The 18051-nt window shown below is 40.4% G+C and overlaps 1 long non-coding RNA gene across 7 annotated transcripts in view; it reads left to right on the forward strand.

The window, feature by feature from the left end:
- Nucleotides 1–18051, forward strand: part of LOC103729134 — a 360622-nt gene that overhangs the window by 168114 nt on the left and 174457 nt on the right. For 5 of the 7 annotated variants that reach the window (XR_003848550.1, XR_003848548.1, XR_003848546.1 and 2 more), the window contains exons 1-3: nucleotides 10768–10821; nucleotides 13302–13422; nucleotides 16397–16484. The exons of the other annotated variants lie outside the window; for them this stretch is intronic. This is a non-coding gene — a long non-coding RNA (uncharacterized LOC103729134). Of the gene's footprint in view, nucleotides 1–10767; nucleotides 10822–13301; nucleotides 13423–16396; nucleotides 16485–18051 lie in introns of those variants that run through there. 7 annotated transcript variants of the gene reach the window in all.

Below are 18051 nucleotides of genomic sequence, written 5' to 3' on the forward strand. Positions count from 1 at the left end.
AAAAACAGAACTTGGTTTTAAGTTATTTTCCCTTATTCCTATGTAATATAACATAATGTAAATTAGCCGTTTAAAGATGTAGACATTTTATGTTTTTATAGTTTGAATGAATGTTAAAACCTAAAAGAGGAATTGATTTTTCCCTTTGGGATGAACAGTCAAGTCTGAAGAGCTTTCTCTTGAGTTGCTGGGTATCAGACTAGTTAACCAATGAAGCTTAACCGCATGGACTCACCTGGTCACCATTACTAACTCAACAGCAAAGACTATGACATGCTAAGAAGCACAATTCAGATGGAAGCACCGGCTTTGTAGTGTTTACACAAGTGACAGTGCAACTTAACCTCAAATAACTGCTTTTCCATTCGCTGCAGTTTCCATATATCTCTGTAATCTGTCAGAACAGAAGATTCTTAAGAAATCCTTTCCCCTCTGTGAGAATTGATCAGCCCTATTTTTGAATCTAAAGTAAATACTTGTAATACCATATCCACTTTAAGTGATCAGTCAAAGGGACACGTCATGTTCTTTGAAGGGCAAAACAGCCCTTTCATTTCCAATCAGGAGAAAGCACTGGAAATCATTGCTCTAAATAAAAATATTATACAATCTATTGATAATGACAACATAAGTATGTGTGGTAATTATGGAAACAAAGACACGTACAGCCATCCATTGTAAGTCTTTTCCAGAAAAACTATCATTAGTGGTCTATCCTGGGAAAGTTCAATCCTGAGTGTTTTGCTGTGTGTGTGTGTGTGTGTGTGTGTGTGTGTGTGTGTGTGTGTGTGTATGTGTGTGTGTGTGTGTGTACGTGAGCGTGAAGATCAGAGGACAACCTCAAGTGTCATCCCTCAGGCACTGTCCACCTTTATTTTGAGACAGGGTCTCTCACAAGGTAGGCTGGGCTGATTGGCAACAAGCCCAAGGCATCCTCTTGTTTCTTTTCCCCAACACGGGGACTACAGGTGTATGTCATTACTCCCAGTTTTTTTATATGGGTCCCAGAGATCAAACTCAGGTCCACATGCTTGCAAGGCAAGTGTTTTACTCACTGAATTATCACCCCCAGTCTGAGTGTTTTGCATTTTTTGCTTCTTCTGGCTCCAGAAAAATTGGCCATGCCATTAAATGTTTTCTGAATACATAACTTTTAAAATATTTTATTTATTATTTTTATTTTATGTGTATGAGTGTATTACCTGCATGTATGTGAGTGTACCCGTGTCATGCAATGCTGCAGAGGTCAGAAGAGGGCTTCGGATTCCTCTGGAACTGGAGTTAAGGATGGTTTGTAGCCACCATGTGGGTGCTGGGAATCGAACACGGGTCCTCTGCAAGAGCAGTCAGTGCTCTTAACTGCTGAGCCATCTCTCCAGCCCCAATGAATACATAACTTTTAATACCATATAATATTCCATTGTTTGTATAAATTGTGGTAGATCGAATAGTAATTATTCTTGGTAATTAGACAGTTTCTTATATAAACAATCTTTTATCACAATGCCTGCCCTTGCTATTCTGTGTGTGTGTGTGTCTGTGTGTGTGTCTGTATCTGTGTCTGTGTGTCTGTATGTTCTGGTTGGTTCAAATGCTAAGGCTGGGAAGACAGAAAATAGCAGTTTTGAATCTCTGCCTACCACTTGCCAGTCATGCAGTCTGTGAAGAAGTTTCACTTCTTGGGAATGTGAGGGCAGGTTTTTATTTGTCAAATGTAGCCCACAGCCCCACCTTTCATGTTCATGGCCTTCACAAAGGGAGCATCCTTCCTAGATGCATCTATCACTTAGGAGGTGCCTAAAATAAATATCTCTCTCTCTCTCCTTTTCTCTCTCTCCCTCTCCCTCTTTTTCTCTATTTTTATTTTATGTGTATGGGTGTTTTGCCTGCATGGATGTAAGTGTACCCATATGTGTAGTGCCCTCAAGAACCAGAAGAGGGCCTCAGATCCCCTGGAACTGGAGTTATGGACCATGTTAGCCAAGGGTATCACCTCTTCTTTTCCTCTCTCTCTCTTTCTGTCTCCTACTCTATTCTTCTGTCCCTACATCTCATTTGACCAAATCTTAAAAACATCTCCATGCTACATTTACTTACAAAGATTTGTAGATGGACTAAGGGTACAATCCAGAAGTCAAAACTGAAAGAAAGAAGAAGCTGAAGAAAGAAAGAAAGAAAGAAAGAAAGAAAGAAAGAAAGAAAGAAAGAAAGAAAGAAAGAAAGAAAGAAAGGAACTTAGAAAGAAAGAAAGAAAGAAAGAAAGAAAGAAAGAAAGAAAGAAAGAAAGAAAGAAAGAAAGAAAGAAAGAAAGAAAGAAAGAAAGAAAGAAAGAAAGAAAGAAAGAAAGAAAGAAAGAAAGAAAGAAAGAAAGAAAGAAAGAAAGAAAGAAAGAAAGAAAGAAAGAAAGAAAGAAAGAAAGAAAGAAAGAAAGAAAGAAAGAAAGAAAGAAAGAAAGGAACTTGGCACGAGGGAAATGTCAGTTTAAGCTGAGTCCATCTGTCTTAAATAATTTAGGCCACAAGTAGACTAGCCAAGAGGAAACTGATGAAATTCTTCCAACTTTGAGATTCTCTGATCTTACACATGTTTCTTCAGAAGAGAAGCTCAAAAGCAAGTGTGTGTGTGTGTGTGTGTGTGTGAATACATCCACTCCATGACTGTTGGTACCCAAGTTGGCTATGCTGAAGCAATTTCTCCAAATCCAAGGGTGAGTTTGATTCTTTTGAAATTGATTCCTAAAACCTCTAACATGTAAGTTTTTTCTCACATGACAAGCACTGCATGATCTTATTGCCTAGAGAGAAAGAAAGAGAGAGAGAGAGACTTTTTCCCCACAATGTGCAACAGGTGCTTTTGGAAATATCTGGGTATTAATTTAGACCATGAGAAATGAGTAATTGGGAAAAATCGAGCCAGGACTTATTTTGACCTTAGATTGGTGAAGGGAAGAGAATGTTTTGGAAATACCCAATTTGTTTCGAGCAAGTCAGTTTTCAGTAGCAGGACTGAGGACCTCGCTGTGTGTGGAAAAAAATGACAGCATCATCTTCCCTTGCCTCAAACCAGAGGCAATATCCCAACTCATGGAGCCTTGTTCCTAGCACCATTGCCAGCACTGCCAAGGTCAATTATAATGTTTTTCCCTACTAGACACTCTTGACAACTGGGGTCTTGAGGACTTTGCCCTCCCCCCAATGAATCATGCCTTCCTATGTTCATGTCCTTGTACAATCCCACCCAGCTTGCCTGTACTTGGCTATTTGATCAACTTTGGCTAGTAGGACAGAAGAATATACAATATAAGCAAAAGCTTGGAAAGCTCCAGTGTCCTAAGGTTGCCTCTCAGTATGCTGTTTCTCAGAAAGAAACTTGGGGCATCATCCTAAACATATAGGAGTCAGGCTAGAGCTAGTGTCAGATACCACACATGATGGTGAAGTCATCCTTACAGCATCCAGGAATCTGGAGACCCTACATGACAATCGTTTCATATGCAATGACATATGAAGCCTACAGAAAAGCCACCCAGTTGACCGAACCCCAAAATGCTGATCCTATATCATGGGGGATTAAAATGGGTGTTATAAGTAACCATGCTTTGGATGCAGAGATAAAAAGACTTCCATTTAGAAAGAATACAATTCTAGAGACTGCTGTGTCCATGGAATATTCTAGACCCTGCTTAGCTCTTCCTTGGAAGACAATGCTGAGTGCACTCTGGCTAGGGAGCTGAGAAGAATGCTAAGAATAGGAAATAAAACTTGTTTCCCTGCTCAGGCATTTCCTTGAACATCTTCTTGGAGGGATGAAGTTTTGGTTTGATTCACACACTTGACACCAGGGGATTGCTGGGAAGAAAGCCTCTGGGTTCTTTGGGTATAACATTTCATGTCATCACAGGCCAGCTCCTCCTTACAATTGATTAACACTAACTGCTGACCTCGGAACAAATATCAAGAAGTGACATTACAAAGCAAGTTTCAGGGCATCATTCTTCTGCTGGAGCTCAAATGCCAAAGATGCAAATTCTTTCTTGTAACCTACACATTTTAATATGGTAGCTACAGTATTTTATCTTCTTATTTTGTTTTTGTCTTTTACTTCATTTGTTTTTGAGGTAAGATCTTGCTATATAGCCTAGACTGGCTTAGAACTTAGTGGACAGACTAGGCGGGCCTAGGACTTATGATACTTCTTGCTCAGCCTCCCCAAGTGAGGGGACTATAGGCATGTACCACCATACTTGGCAGAATATTCTAACAAAACCACTTTTTAAGTATCATAAGGAATTATAGTCTCAGTTCAAATATGAGTGTATAGCAGAATAAAACTAGAATAAGAAAATAGCATCCTGTAGTTCTTTGTATTTTATAGCATTACTTAAGGAATAAAATATAGGATTCTCATATGAAAAAACAAAAGAGAATCAACCTTCCTTCTCCCATAGAACAAACAGTCCTGTATTTCTTCAAAGCTGTATTTGTGAAAGGATAGAAAAACAGAACTAGGAGATTTGCCTCTATCTTCCTCTAACCGCTATGCAGTAAAAGATAGTCTGAAATTAAAAGGCTATTGTTTGTTAGGATTAACAGCTGCTGTATTGTTCAAAAGAACACTCCTACAATTACACTGATAGACAAACAGGTTGAATAAATAAATGAGCAAACTTTCCCAAGAGCTTCCTTGGCTGGCTGAGTAACTGAATGGCAGCTGACAAGGTTTTCAATAATGTCAGCTCAGCTCATCGACAATGCTGTGTGCCCCAAACATGATTAAAAGTGTTAACAGTTTTGTAGCCTTTCTCAGAACACGCTCTCCCTACATACCTTCAGTGACCGGGTCATAACTATGAGAGACGGGTAAGTCTCTTAGGTTGCTCTGGGTACTCAGGCCGGTATACCCTGGGTGGCTTCCCTGACTTTATCTTCCCCAAATCTAGGCGAGTCCAAAACCTACTCAGATGGGCTGTGTGTGGTCACTTTGGCAGTATCCCTTTCTTTTTCAGGATGACAGCAGAGAAGCCTCTGAGCTATTTATAGAAAGGAACTTGTGCATGGTTTTGATCACTTTCTGTCAATTACTTTAGATCAGTCTATTCACACATGAGAGAAAGGAGATTCGGCCAGCAGAGTTGGAATGGACTTGAGTAAACCAAGGGTGGCCACAACTTGACATTTTGGAAGCAGAGAACTATAAGTGTGAGCTTGCTTCTGAGAATACTGGCTACTTCTTTTATTCCATACTGGGTAAATATGAAGTTGTATATCTTAGTAACGAGAGCTGGGAAGAAGACTACAAACCTCAGGCTAAAAAAAAAGTTACTGGTGACCATGAGACAATGGAAGTATTCTTAAAATGTGAGAGTAACTTTATTAAATATCTACCTAACATCTTGCATAGATTTGGTACCCTGGTAAATGGCAGCAATTAGTTTTTTCTGCCCTTCAGGTTATTAGAGTACACTGGATGACAGACAAGACCATCATGCCTCCTTATTAGGTTGTTGGTCAGGCAGGATTCTCTGCCAGAGTGAACATCAAGACCAGATCCCACTTTTCTATCCCATGAGTCTTTCTGAAACCTCACAATTCCTCTGAATACTTTACCTTTAACAGCAGTGATCAAGGTGTCTCCAAGTGAAAACTACCATGGAAGCTATCAAGGTTGGAACAGTTTCCTCTCCACCCCACGACCCCGATCAGAACACTCACCATGGTGTGTGCGTGACAGGTACTCAGTGGTTACACTACAATCAGCTTCACACCCATCTGATAATAACAAGAGTTCAGAAGGGGCAGATTAGAGGTTGGAGATTGTTTATTCTAAGAACTCCAGGCTTTCTGAAACCCCTTGCAAGGTGGCTCAGAGCAATGACTCAAAAATCAGGGTTAAGCCAGGTTGGAGAGACACCTTGGCTCCATGGAGCTCCTCTTGTGGTGAACATAAGAGCTGGGTAGTGAGTCAAAAGCTATGAGAACCTGCTTTGGAGTCATGTGGTTCTTGAAGCTTCCAAGTTAGTGGCACCAGTGGTGTTGTCTGCAATTATTTTTGACCAGCATCTTCCCTGGACCTTGGTTCTTTGTGGTTGGACACAATCTGGCTCCACACGAATAATCTAGGGAGGTGGCCCACAGCCAGAAGCTACCCAGGTGCTCCAGATCCCACCCTGAGCTCTCAGGAAGACAGGGGAACACAGACTCTGTGATGACTCAACATCGGATCACCTAGGATGGAGAGGAAAAGAACCCAAGGGGAAGAGATGGACATGCATCTGCTGTGACGTTAGAAGACTTAAAAGAATCATCGAGGGTCTGGAGAGATGGCTCAGCAGTTAAGAACACTGTTCTTGCAGAAGACCTGGGTTCAAATCCCTGCACCCACACGGCAGCTAACAACTGTCCATAACTCCAGTTCCAGGGGATCCGACAGCCTCTTCTGTCCTCCACGGGCATTGCATGACATAGGCGCACTTACTTACATGCAGGCGATACACTAATATACATAAAACAAAAATAATAAAATATTTTAAAAAATAATCATCAAAATTACTCATTGACACTAAATTAAAGATAAATAAAATATAATTAGACCTGCATAAGTTTAGTGATATGGTTAATCAAGCTCAACTGACCACCTCTCCACAGAGATTTTCATATGTACTTCTTAATACAAATAGGACCACTGTAGCTCAAGTGATTTGTATAGCCTCTTCTCAACATAAAGTAACCCTGTTACTTCAGCCCGGATGGCATGCTGGGGTCAGCCCAGTGATGTTCCGGTGTTACTAGGACAAGCAGAGCATCGTATGCGCTTAGAACAGAGGGTAAGTTGAGATTCCAAATATCCAAGGGAGTTGTAGAAGAAAACAGTGTGGCAGAGGGATACTATAATGAACCACCCTCCCTCCCTCCAGCCTTTCTCTTTCTTTCATTTTTTTGGTTTAATCTTTCAATTCAAAAAAAATTTTTGAGATGGTCTGAATCAAATTCAGGGTTTCATTCATGCTGACAACGAGCTATACCCCAACATTGAATTGATATATGTTTATGTGTGTATGTAAATTTTAAAAAGCTAATCTTTAAGCAAATCAAGTAAATTCACAGGCCTTCATGACACTTAGAGATTTTTCCATAAATGCAGCTTAAACGGTTTAGAAATACATACACACTCACTCAAATGGATGAGAAACCACACACACACACACACACACACACACACACACACACACACACATGTGCTCAAACAGTAGCCAAATCATCCATCAAGGCCACACTGTTTTCTAATATATCACTTCCCACTCTGCTGCCTGTGCCATAAGTACAAAGATGGGCAGCTATGATCCCAGGAGTTTAGCTAGAGAACGAGAGAGGCAGGGACTGAGCAAGAAAGGTGGGAGGACACCAGTTCATAAGAACGTCAGGTTGCAGAACTAGGGCCTGCCAGAAAGTGGGCCATGTAATTCCTGAATTTGGAGGACACCACAGGCCAAGGATGCTCATAGAAGGAGCATTTGGAGGACTTGAGTCAAGATTACTTATCTACCACTTTGTAAATATGAGTGTCTTCACAGCTAATGTGGCCACATTAACTGAACACCCTGGATAAGAAGCAAGTTTGGTATTTCAAACAAGAACCTTGCCCATCAGACTGTTTTCTAACATTGAAGGTTTGGGTGCATATTATGAGACTCATTAGTAACTGCTGTGGTAGTTGGGCATAGGCAATCCTACTTAGATAAACTAGGTAGCTCACCGTCTGAAAGCTTAGTAAAGCCCTGAAAACTTACAGGCCAATAATTTCCATCTTCTTATCTGACAGATGATAAACTCATGAAAATAGCCCCAGAGATAGAAACCCACTAGATGATGATGTAACCTTCTTCTATTCCTGCTATTTATTGTAGAAAAAGTTGCTCTCAGATTAGCTAGGTGAAGGAGCTTGTGGTTTTAACCCCAGTACTTGCAAGGCTAGAGCAGGAGTATCACTGTGAAACAGAGGCAGGCCTGGGTTTCACAGTGAGTTCCAGGCCATCCTGGGCTATAGTGTGAGACCCTATCTCTCTAACAACAACAAAATCAATGACATGTGCATGGATCATTTAAATTATGTTCATTAGTACTTTAGTTCACAGAGAATACACAAAGGGCAAAGGAAATATGTTGAAGGGTAAGTGTAGGTGAAGATCTGGTCACATGAGTCATAACACCAAATGACCTAAGAATGAGTGCTCCATATATCACAATGCTTGGGGTTAGCAGGCTGAATGTGAATCCTAAAGCAACTTGATTGGGTGAGGGGTTATGGGGTAAAGTAACCAACTGTAATTGGGCACAATAACACCATTTCTAAGTACCAAATAGGATAATATATATAGCATTGTTGTTAGGACAAAGCAAATACAGATGCCTACAGTTCTAATCTGAGCAGGCTTTAGTACAAGGGGAATGTTGTCTGTACAATATGGAAGGGTTCATTGGTGATGCTTCTTTTCCAAGGGCAAGGTGAACTAGATTAGCTAGAATCCTAAAGGATGTCCTCAGCTTGGCATCGGGAACCTTTAAATTGTTTTCAAAGCTATTTTAAGACAAGTGCCCATATTTCTCATATTTGGGGCTTCTTACACCAGAAAGCTTACTGGGCTCTCAGCTCCTATCCACTAGATTAGCTAGAATCCTAAAGGATGTCCTCAGCTTGGCATTGGGAACCTTTAAATTGTTTTCAAAGCTATTTTAAGACAAGTGCCCATATTTGGGGCTTCTTACACCAGAAAGCTTACTGGGCTCTCAGCTCCTATCACCCTGGTAGGTTTGATTACCTGTGTTGCCCAGCACTGTGGCAGTCCAATGGCCTGGAGCTCTGCCTCCACTGCATTCTCTCAGCCCTCTCCAGGCCTACCCTAGTGAGGCTGTGTTGGATAGGCGTAGAAGACTCAGCCAACATGTAGGGAAAAAAAGCCCAAGGATGTCTATGCCTTTGTAAGTACCCTTCATCATCATCATATGCTCTGTTAGTAAGCCCAAATAGGTATCTTTATTCCCTAAACTGTAGTTTGGAGGAATATTGTATCAGTTGGTCATAAGGATGGTGGAAGGAGAAGCCTTGCATACATCTCCCAGCAGTAAATTGAACTTACAGGCTGCCTAAGTTGTGTGGCTGGAAGACTCAGCCAACATGTAGGGGAAAAAAGCCCAAGGATGTCTATACCTTTGTAAGTATCCTTCATCGTCATCATATGCTCTGTTAGTAAGCCCAAATAAGTATCTTTATTCCCTAAACTGTAGTTTGGAGGAATATTGTATCAGTTGATCATAAGGATGGTGGAAGGAGAAGCCTTGCATACATCTCCCAGCAGTAAATTGAACTTACAGGCTGCCTAAGTTGTGTGGCTTATCCACTTTGTAAGTGTGTGCATGTATCTGAGTGTGCATTTGAAAAGCCCACTATGGTGGCCTTCAGCTGTGCTGAGTGACCTGCGTGGCCTGGTTCTCATGGAACTCACTGTTTTTGTTAGTGACAAAAATGGGTATGTTTGGAGTAATCTACATCTACATTGATTTCCTCTCTAGCTTGGCTACTGTTGGAGCATATTTTGGGACAAAAAGATTTTTTGGGAAAACCTATGTCATATTGTGAACTGATATACCTGAATACATTAGGGTGGGGAGGTTCCAAAGCAAACACTGTAGTGTGTTGTGTAGTGTACATGTGTGTGTATGTACACATGTGTACACAAGTACATGGAGCCCAGAGGACAACCTTCAGCATTGTCCTTCAAGAGCTGCCTACTTGTTTTTGAGGCAGGGTCTCTCCTTGATCTGGGGCTCATCAGACAGTTCAGCTAGGTGGCTGGCCAAAGGACCTTCCGGATCTTCCTGTCTCTATCTCCCCCTGCCTTGATTACAAACACATGCCACTGTACCTGGAGTGTACCTGATGGAACTCAGGTTCATGTGCTTGTGTGGCAAGCACTTTACAGACTGAACTATCTCCCTAGCTCCCAAGTTACACACTTTCTATAGAATAGAGCTCAGCTCTTCCTACACAGTCCGCAGAAAGGGAGCTACATTTGCCAAATAAGCTTTTGTCCAGGTAACCTGAATGGCACTGTCTTCTCAGGTGTTTCTTAGGCATCTTCACAATAACTGTCTCAAGAGCTCTGGCTTGGGTTTTTGGTGGCAGTGAGTACACACATTTAGTAGCCCTTCTTGGGCTTTTGTGATTCACGAAATAGACAAACTTTGTTAGACTCAACCCTAAGAGGAACATCTTGTCCCCATTCTTCAGACAAAGAAACTATGTCTGTCACGGTCTTCCATTGCCCAAGCTTTGTAAGCCAGTCAGCACTCAAGTCCCGAGGTTTCCTTCAGTGAAGGCTGAGTTCTTGGTGTACAATAGGTAGGACTTATTTCTTGGTCCTCTGTAAGCTCTAGAGTGGCATTATTCCACAGGAATATAAGGCGTACTGGTGTACCATGTGAATTTTAAAAAATTTGTTTTCATTTGTATTTCATACAGAACATCTCAAACAATCCTAATCATCTTTATACCCCAGTCCCCACTGGCACCCTCCCACCCCACCCCCCACTGAAGTCCATATACTTTGTCATCCCTGTTAAGGTCCACTGTGTTAAGTCAGTGTCCCCAGACGTTCCCCAGTGCAAGCCATCCACTGAGGTCTAGTCAGCCTATCTAGAGTCCCTTTTTTTTTTGTCTTTTTGATACAGGGTCTCCTTGTAGCCCCAGCTGTCCTGGAACTCACTGTGTAGACCAGGCTGGCCTTGAACTCACAAAGACTCTGCCTCCCAAGTGCTGGGATTAAAGGTGTGTACCACCACGCCCGACTAGAGTCCCTTGTTTTAAGAAGATCAGCTCTTCTTCACCTAGCAGCAAATCTGTTGCATTTCTTCAGATAAGTTTGGGGTCTGCTGTTCATTTTCCTAGTTCTATGCTGGGTTTTTGTCTGCCTGAGTTTGCAAAGGAGGGGCAGGAACACAAAAGGTCACAAATGGCCAAAGCGTAGAGATCAAGAGTCTGTTGAATGCTGGTCCTTGGACAGGACTCCTTTATTAAACTTCACCTAGTCATGTGAATTTTTAAAAATCATGACAAAATACACATAACATAAAATTAACCATTTTTTCATTTTAGTATAATTCAGCAGCATTAAGTATGTTCCTGTTGTGTTACCCTCTCCACTATCCATTCCAGAACCTGTTTATTCAGCCAGTACAAACTCTGTAGCCATTCAACAACAATGCTCTGTTTGCCACCCCCTGGCCCCCACTGTCCCCCGCAGTCACCTTTTTCTTTATAAACAGATTTGCCTGGTATTGGTCCTGCATAAAAGCAGATTGCAACAGTATTTATTCTTTCACATTTGACTTATTCTACTTCCCATAACGTTTTTCATGGTTATCCGTGATGCAGTAGATGGAATTCATTCCTTCTTTAGGACACTATTCTCCTGTATGCATCCTTATTTGAGCTACTCATTCATCTGTCTAGGAAAGTTCAGCTTGTGTCACCGATGAAGTTTTAAGTGTTCCAGAAGCCACATTGAAAACAAAAAAAAAAAAAAAAAAAGAAGTTAATTTTTTAAAAACATTTTTGTGTTAGCAGATAAACTTTGGATTGATGATAATACTAGATATGTTTAACCTGATATATCCTGTAGTAATTACTGCCATTTCAATATGCAATCATAATACAGAAGGAATGTCATTAATTAATGATGCATTTTACAACTTCTATTTACAACCAAGTCTTTGAGACCCATTTTACTTCTGCCTTTCAGGGGCTTCCCGGCCACAAGAGGCTGGGGGTCACCATACAGGAGAGTGTTGTTCTGAGTTAAAGGATCTCACGTTAGTGGTGTTCCTTTGAGCTCCAAACCCTAGTTATATAACCTTTCCATTTCTTATGCATGGTATTTAAATCCCCCTTTTCAAGTTTTCACAATTAATGTGCTTCTTTGTAACAATAGCTATTTTAAAAGACATAGTAGCATGTTGCTTGGTCAGTTATAAAACCATATATATGCAAAGAATGAGACAAAGAATGACACAAGGTGGCACGCTCCTCTTGGTGAGCCTATTCAGTGACTACTGCACAGTTCCCTGAATGAAAAATCTCGCTTCTGATTTATTTTTAAGAATATTTTCATCAACTTGAGAACTTCATATAAATGTGTGTTCCCCCGACCAACTTCACTCAAATCTACATCCCACCTCCTTAACCTACTCATCCAACTTCCTGTCCTTTGTTGTTGTTATTGTTTTTGTTTTTGATCTTCTTGAGACTTGTTGTAGGCTCAGCTGGCCTAGAATTCCCTATATAGACCAGGCTGGCCTCCATCTCATAGAGATCCAAGTGCCTCTACCTCCTGAATGCTAGGATTAAAGGTGTATGTCACCATGCCTGGCTGTTGCTGTTTTAAAGACAGTCTCACTCTGTACCCTGTCTCAGCCTTGAGTGATGGGATTACAGGCCTGTACCACCATGCCTGATTTCTAGGTTTTCATGTAGCTTATGCCATGCTAAACCAATTTTATTGATCATTTAATTATCTTATTCTTTTCAAGAGTATCATGAGAGAAAACCAGAGACCGTACTGACACTCAGGGCTAGCTGTAGAAGGAGTAAGGAGGAGGGAAGGAAAGCACTTCTCAAAGATAGCCCCTTGAGTGCTGGCTGGTGACTGGAGATGTCATGTGCTACATTGGACTGTGTGACATTATCAATAGTGGACTGTTTTTGTCTTACAAAACTGTCAGTTTCATATGCTTTAACCTAACATTTTATTTCATCAAAACACATGGCATTAACAAATTCTTCATGGAAAAGCAGACCTTTTTGGAGGTGTCTTGAACAGCTGTACATGACATAGGCATATGGGAAGGTAAGACTGACATAAGGAAGGGAGTTTATGTACCACCAGCAGCAGCAATAGCTATGGTAACCAATATTTCTTAAGTGCTTATGGGACAGACACAGTGCTAAGACCCACACAACCTTGAGGGAAAGGTCTTGTTACTCCAATATTGAGATTGAGATGCTGAGCTTTCAAGAGCTAAGTGAATTGACTGAGATCACACATTTCTACCTCCAAAGTACCCAATAATCATCCTGGTTTGTCAGGGATTGAGCTGTTCCTGGGATATAGGGCTTGTTAGTTTCAAACGGCAACAGCTCTGGGCACTTAATGTGCAAGCTGAACAACTCAAAGCCGGAATTCTATGGCAACTGGCAGTCTTTCCCCCATCAGTCTAAAGAGTTTTTTTTTTTTTTTTTTTTTTTTCTAGGCATAAAGCACATGTGGCAGGTCTGGATAGTCTTCCGGTTTTTCAAGACTTCTTGATCTGGCCAATAAGAACACTTTCTTCATAGGCTGAGAATAGTCAGAAGGAATGTCATTAAGCACAGGTGACGGTGGGCGTACTGTATAGTGTTTAAGGCAGAGACTTCAAAGACTCCTCCAATCTCTACCTCAGAGGTTCCTAACCCGAGACAGGTGAAGAGCATCCATGAATTCGAACGGGAAGAAAAGGCCCATCATTATTTATACTCACATCTAACTGAAATTAAACACTTCCTTCAGTTATGAACGCAGAGAAAAAAACCACAGCAGTATTAGCTATACCTGTGTGATCTGTTTATATAAATTGTAGATATTTTATATCAAATGACTGTTTCTTGTGATACTTCAAACTACCGCTTAAACTTCTCACCACTATAAAATTACAGTAATTATCGGACCAACTGCTGGTCCTCAATTTAATATGTTAATGAATACATGTGCTACTGACTTGCTTGGGGGAAAAGGTATTTTGCTAAATGAATTTTAATGAAATTAGTTCTCTTTGCAATGTTATGCTCTTTATGTTATGATCTGAAAACACTGTTTTTGAGAAGGAATCTATGTCCTGTGAGAGATTTAAAAAAAAAAAATGTTATGCTTCAATTCAAGTGGCGACACACAAACATTAGATCCACAGTGATACTGTTCTCTATTCAGTTCCCCACTCAACTAACACCTCTGCAGATGGTGAACCTCCTCCATTCCTGACTTTCAAGACTTCATTAAAGATTCTCACCGAGGTCATTGGGAAGTGTTGGACCACAGTTAACTGAATTGAGAAACAGCTGTGTTTAGCACCTAGGAAGGGAAGGTAAAGGAGGAATTCTCCTCCAGTCCAGTCCAGTCCAGAATTCCTTCCTGGTCATTTTTTTCCTTTCCTAACCAGTTGTGAGAGTCCTTTTTGTGAAGAACATGTCTGGATTATTTTGCTGAACAATTGCTTTGGCTTAGTTAGCCTCTGATTGTCCTTGCTTTTGTGAGTCAAAAAGCCTTAATCTTATTTGAATGCAATTTAATTCCCTAGAGAGTTGAGTTTTAGTCTTCCAGTTTTATAAAGTGAGTGCTTAGAGAACTTGCAGGGGAGATGACATGGTACTCCTCTCAGGCTAGGTCAATCTACCAAGGAAATAATTAGATAAACGCATACTCCAATCCAGAGAGGAGGAGGAAAGAATTTCTCCACAAATTACTTTTAGGACATTTAAGTGGAATTGAATTAGAATGTCAAGGGCCAGAGAGCTCTCTGGAGGTCATTCGATCGAGTCCTCTGTTACTGGGCTGAGCAAGGATGTGGAAATCAAGCTTAAAAAGCTTTAGAGTGGGAAGAAAACATTTTACTTATGCAGGTCCTGCAAGGTGGGTCAGAGAAACTCATGGATTTAAAGGAATCCAGAGAAATCCATAGAAAATGCTATATCATTCATTAATCAATCTTATAATTAAACATTTATTTATTGAACCCCTGGCATGTGTCAGAGAACTATCTATCAGAGATACATCAGGGAACTTAATTCTAGTGGGGAGGAGAAGTAATAAGAAAGTGTAGAGTTTTCTAGCCATAAATACATTGAAAAATGGAAAACACTAGATCAGGGGATAAGAAATGGATTCAGTGGGTCATTAAAAAAAATGGGTAAAGAGAGGGCCAAGGGAAGGTATAAGGAAGGAGTGGGGCTGGATATGATTTAGATACAATGTGTACATCCAGGAAAGTTTTAAAGAATTAAAAAATGTTTAAAAATAAAAAGGAAATGGAAGTTCCAAAGGGTGTGCAGAATGAGGTGTTTCCACAAACTTGTAAACACAACAGACTTACCACAGGCTAGGAGCTCAGAATGATGCCTTGCATGGTACACTTTTGATAAATAATAGATATAATACATACCTAAAATTTTGATTAGTGGAGTTGTTTGGGTGTAAGAGAAACAGACATATCTCACCTAATATAGGCAAAATAGGATTTATTAGGGGAGGGAGAGTAATGCACATAGCTTTGAAACCCTGAATCAGTTAGGATGCTAATACCTACTCAGAAGACCTTCCCATGTCACCTTCAGGGTGGGACAAATAAAAAAATCACCTCAAAGAGGAAAAATAATAATGAGATGATGCAAAGAATTAAAAGACAAAAGCATCCTAGTTGATAATCTGAGCTGGGTCAGTAGGATGGGTTTGGTTTCAAAAGAATGCATAGCAAGAATGTGTTATATGTCACCTGCCAGCCACAACCCAGTGGAATGGCAAGGTTAGATGGATGGGTTCTGATTTAATAACGTCTCAGCTATACAGCCCTGTGCCACAAACAGGCATTTCAGTTAATGATGAGCTATATGCGAAGGTGTGCCCCATATAGCCTGAGAATATAGTGAGCCATACCGTATAGATTTGTGTAAGAACACACAATGGTGGTCACAGTACATCACCTACTAATATATTTCTCAGAATGTGTTCCTGTTACCAAGCAACTCACAGCTATACTGTGCTTTATCTAAAAAATCACCAATTTGATTGGAAATGGACAGACTATAAACACAAGCATGTAAATTCACTATGGGAAATGTACACAGATCTTGTGACATTAGGTGAATTCTAAGGAGAGAATTGTTGCCCCACAGGTAGTCCACTGAATAGATAGCACATGCATGATTTTGGAGCATTTCTTTCAAGCAGAACAAAACCACTGTTGGATGATGTAATTTCCCTTGTACATGGCTTCATTCCATATCACCCTTCTTACTGCCTTGGTTAGGAATTAATTGTCCATCCACTTACAGTACAGGTCTGATTCAAGAACTTGTCTATTACAGAGGGAAACCTAGTCCTGTTCAAGTTAAAAGGTATAGTGGCTCTGTGATCTATTAAAATTTGCTGCAGTGAGTCTGAGTATAATTACTAGTTCACTTTGAGTTTCGAGAACTTTCTCATGTGAGACATAATAATTAAGCACATAGTAATTCTACTTGACTAATTTAAACACTTGGGTTTCTCCCAGTACTTAGGCCACAGGACCTCATCTGCATATTTTACTTCCAACCTCAGGGTACACTGGTTCGTGCAGCTTCTTTGAGGGCAGAAATCTCTCAGGAATCAAGGAATCATGCTTACTTTGAATGTCAACATGATACAGGTGCGTGAAGATTTAGAGGAATATTCGAGTATGAAATATAAATCGATTCAAATACAGTAGGCCAGAGAGACTCATTTTTTTTTATGACTGAATGGGTTAGTACTATATTTGGACATATGGAATTCACATTATGTCTAATTTTCTTCAGTATTCCTGGCAGGAAGGTTGTGGCAAGAGATATGGTTTTCTACTCCTTTCTGGTTTTGCTTAAGCGGGGGAGAGTTGCCAGTCAATATTTGGTCCTCACACTGATGCTCTGCTTAGTCTAACAAGTTGCATGGCTACAAGTTAAATAGCAGAGTCTTCTACTATAGAGTGCTAGAGTACTTATAGCTGCCCAAATACAGATCCTTGGCTTATACTAGGTTTTACCATACCTAGGAAGTCCTTAAAGGGAGACAGCTTTGTAGTAATTTTATGAGAAGAAAAGTCTCAGCCAGATACGTTAAATGTCTGTATAGGATCAGGACCCACATGTCCTGAACTGCTTAGAGACCTCAGGGACAAAATGGAATTCAGATATGATATACACCCATGTTCATTAAAGTGTGATATATTTATCTGTGTTGGTAGCTGACAGTACTCTAAGTACTTAATTTATTCACTCATCTAAAATCTCACAGCAACATGCTGAATAGACAGCCTTATTATCCTGATTTTCTGGATAGGGAAACTGAGGCACATAGCTGTTAATGACTAGCCTATTTCTCCATGAAACTAACAAGTGGGATTTGGTTGCAAACTGCCTGGCTCCAGACTCTGGGCTTTCTCCTTCCACATGAAACATAGTGCTCTCACATGTGTTTGAACAAAAGGATAACTAGGCACAATGGCTTCAGAGGTGCCTCAGGTATGCAGGGTTCTGGTAATTGTTTGGTATAGACATGATGTTCAGCTGGGCCTGGGCCTGGGCCTAGGCCTACCCTCCAACAGTGAGATCTTCAGCAATTATACTCTAGAAAGTTGGGTAGCATGATATTTTATGTTATTAAGTTAAAGTCAGTTCACTTACTGGGTATGGTGGTATTGACTTATAATTCCAACACTCAGGAGGCCAAGGGCAGGAGGATTGTCAGAAGTTTTAAGGCTAGCCTGGACTATATAGTGAGTTTGAGACCAGCTTGGGCTATAGATGTAGGAAGCCCTTGCCTCAAAAACAAAACCAAACAATCATCAGTTCACTGGCACTAAATAACAGATTTATTTTATATTAATAAATTTACACAGATAAACTGAGGATAACTTTATTCTTTTCAGTATAATAATAAAACATAACAATGCTTTTTGTAAAAATGGTAAAAAAAAAAAATAAAGGCCATGTAACAATGATCAAATTTGGCAAACATTGATTGCAATTTAAAGCCCGTATTTTGATGGTATCAGGCAGGCTAAAGAAGAAGGATCATGAGTTCAAGGCCAGCCCAGGCTACATAGTGAGACAGTATAAAGGGGAGAGAAAGGGAGAAAGAGAAGAAGAGGGGAACATAGGGGTAGGAGGGAGATATGTATATTACAAATGAGGTATTTCGAGTAGCCTGCTGAAGGTAACATAGCGGATTAGTGTTAA

The sequence above is a fragment of the Nannospalax galili genome, unplaced genomic scaffold (genome assembly GCF_000622305.1).
Source record: "Nannospalax galili isolate Female #2095 unplaced genomic scaffold, S.galili_v1.0 scaffold1051, whole genome shotgun sequence".
NCBI lineage: Eukaryota > Metazoa > Chordata > Mammalia > Rodentia > Spalacidae > Nannospalax > Nannospalax galili.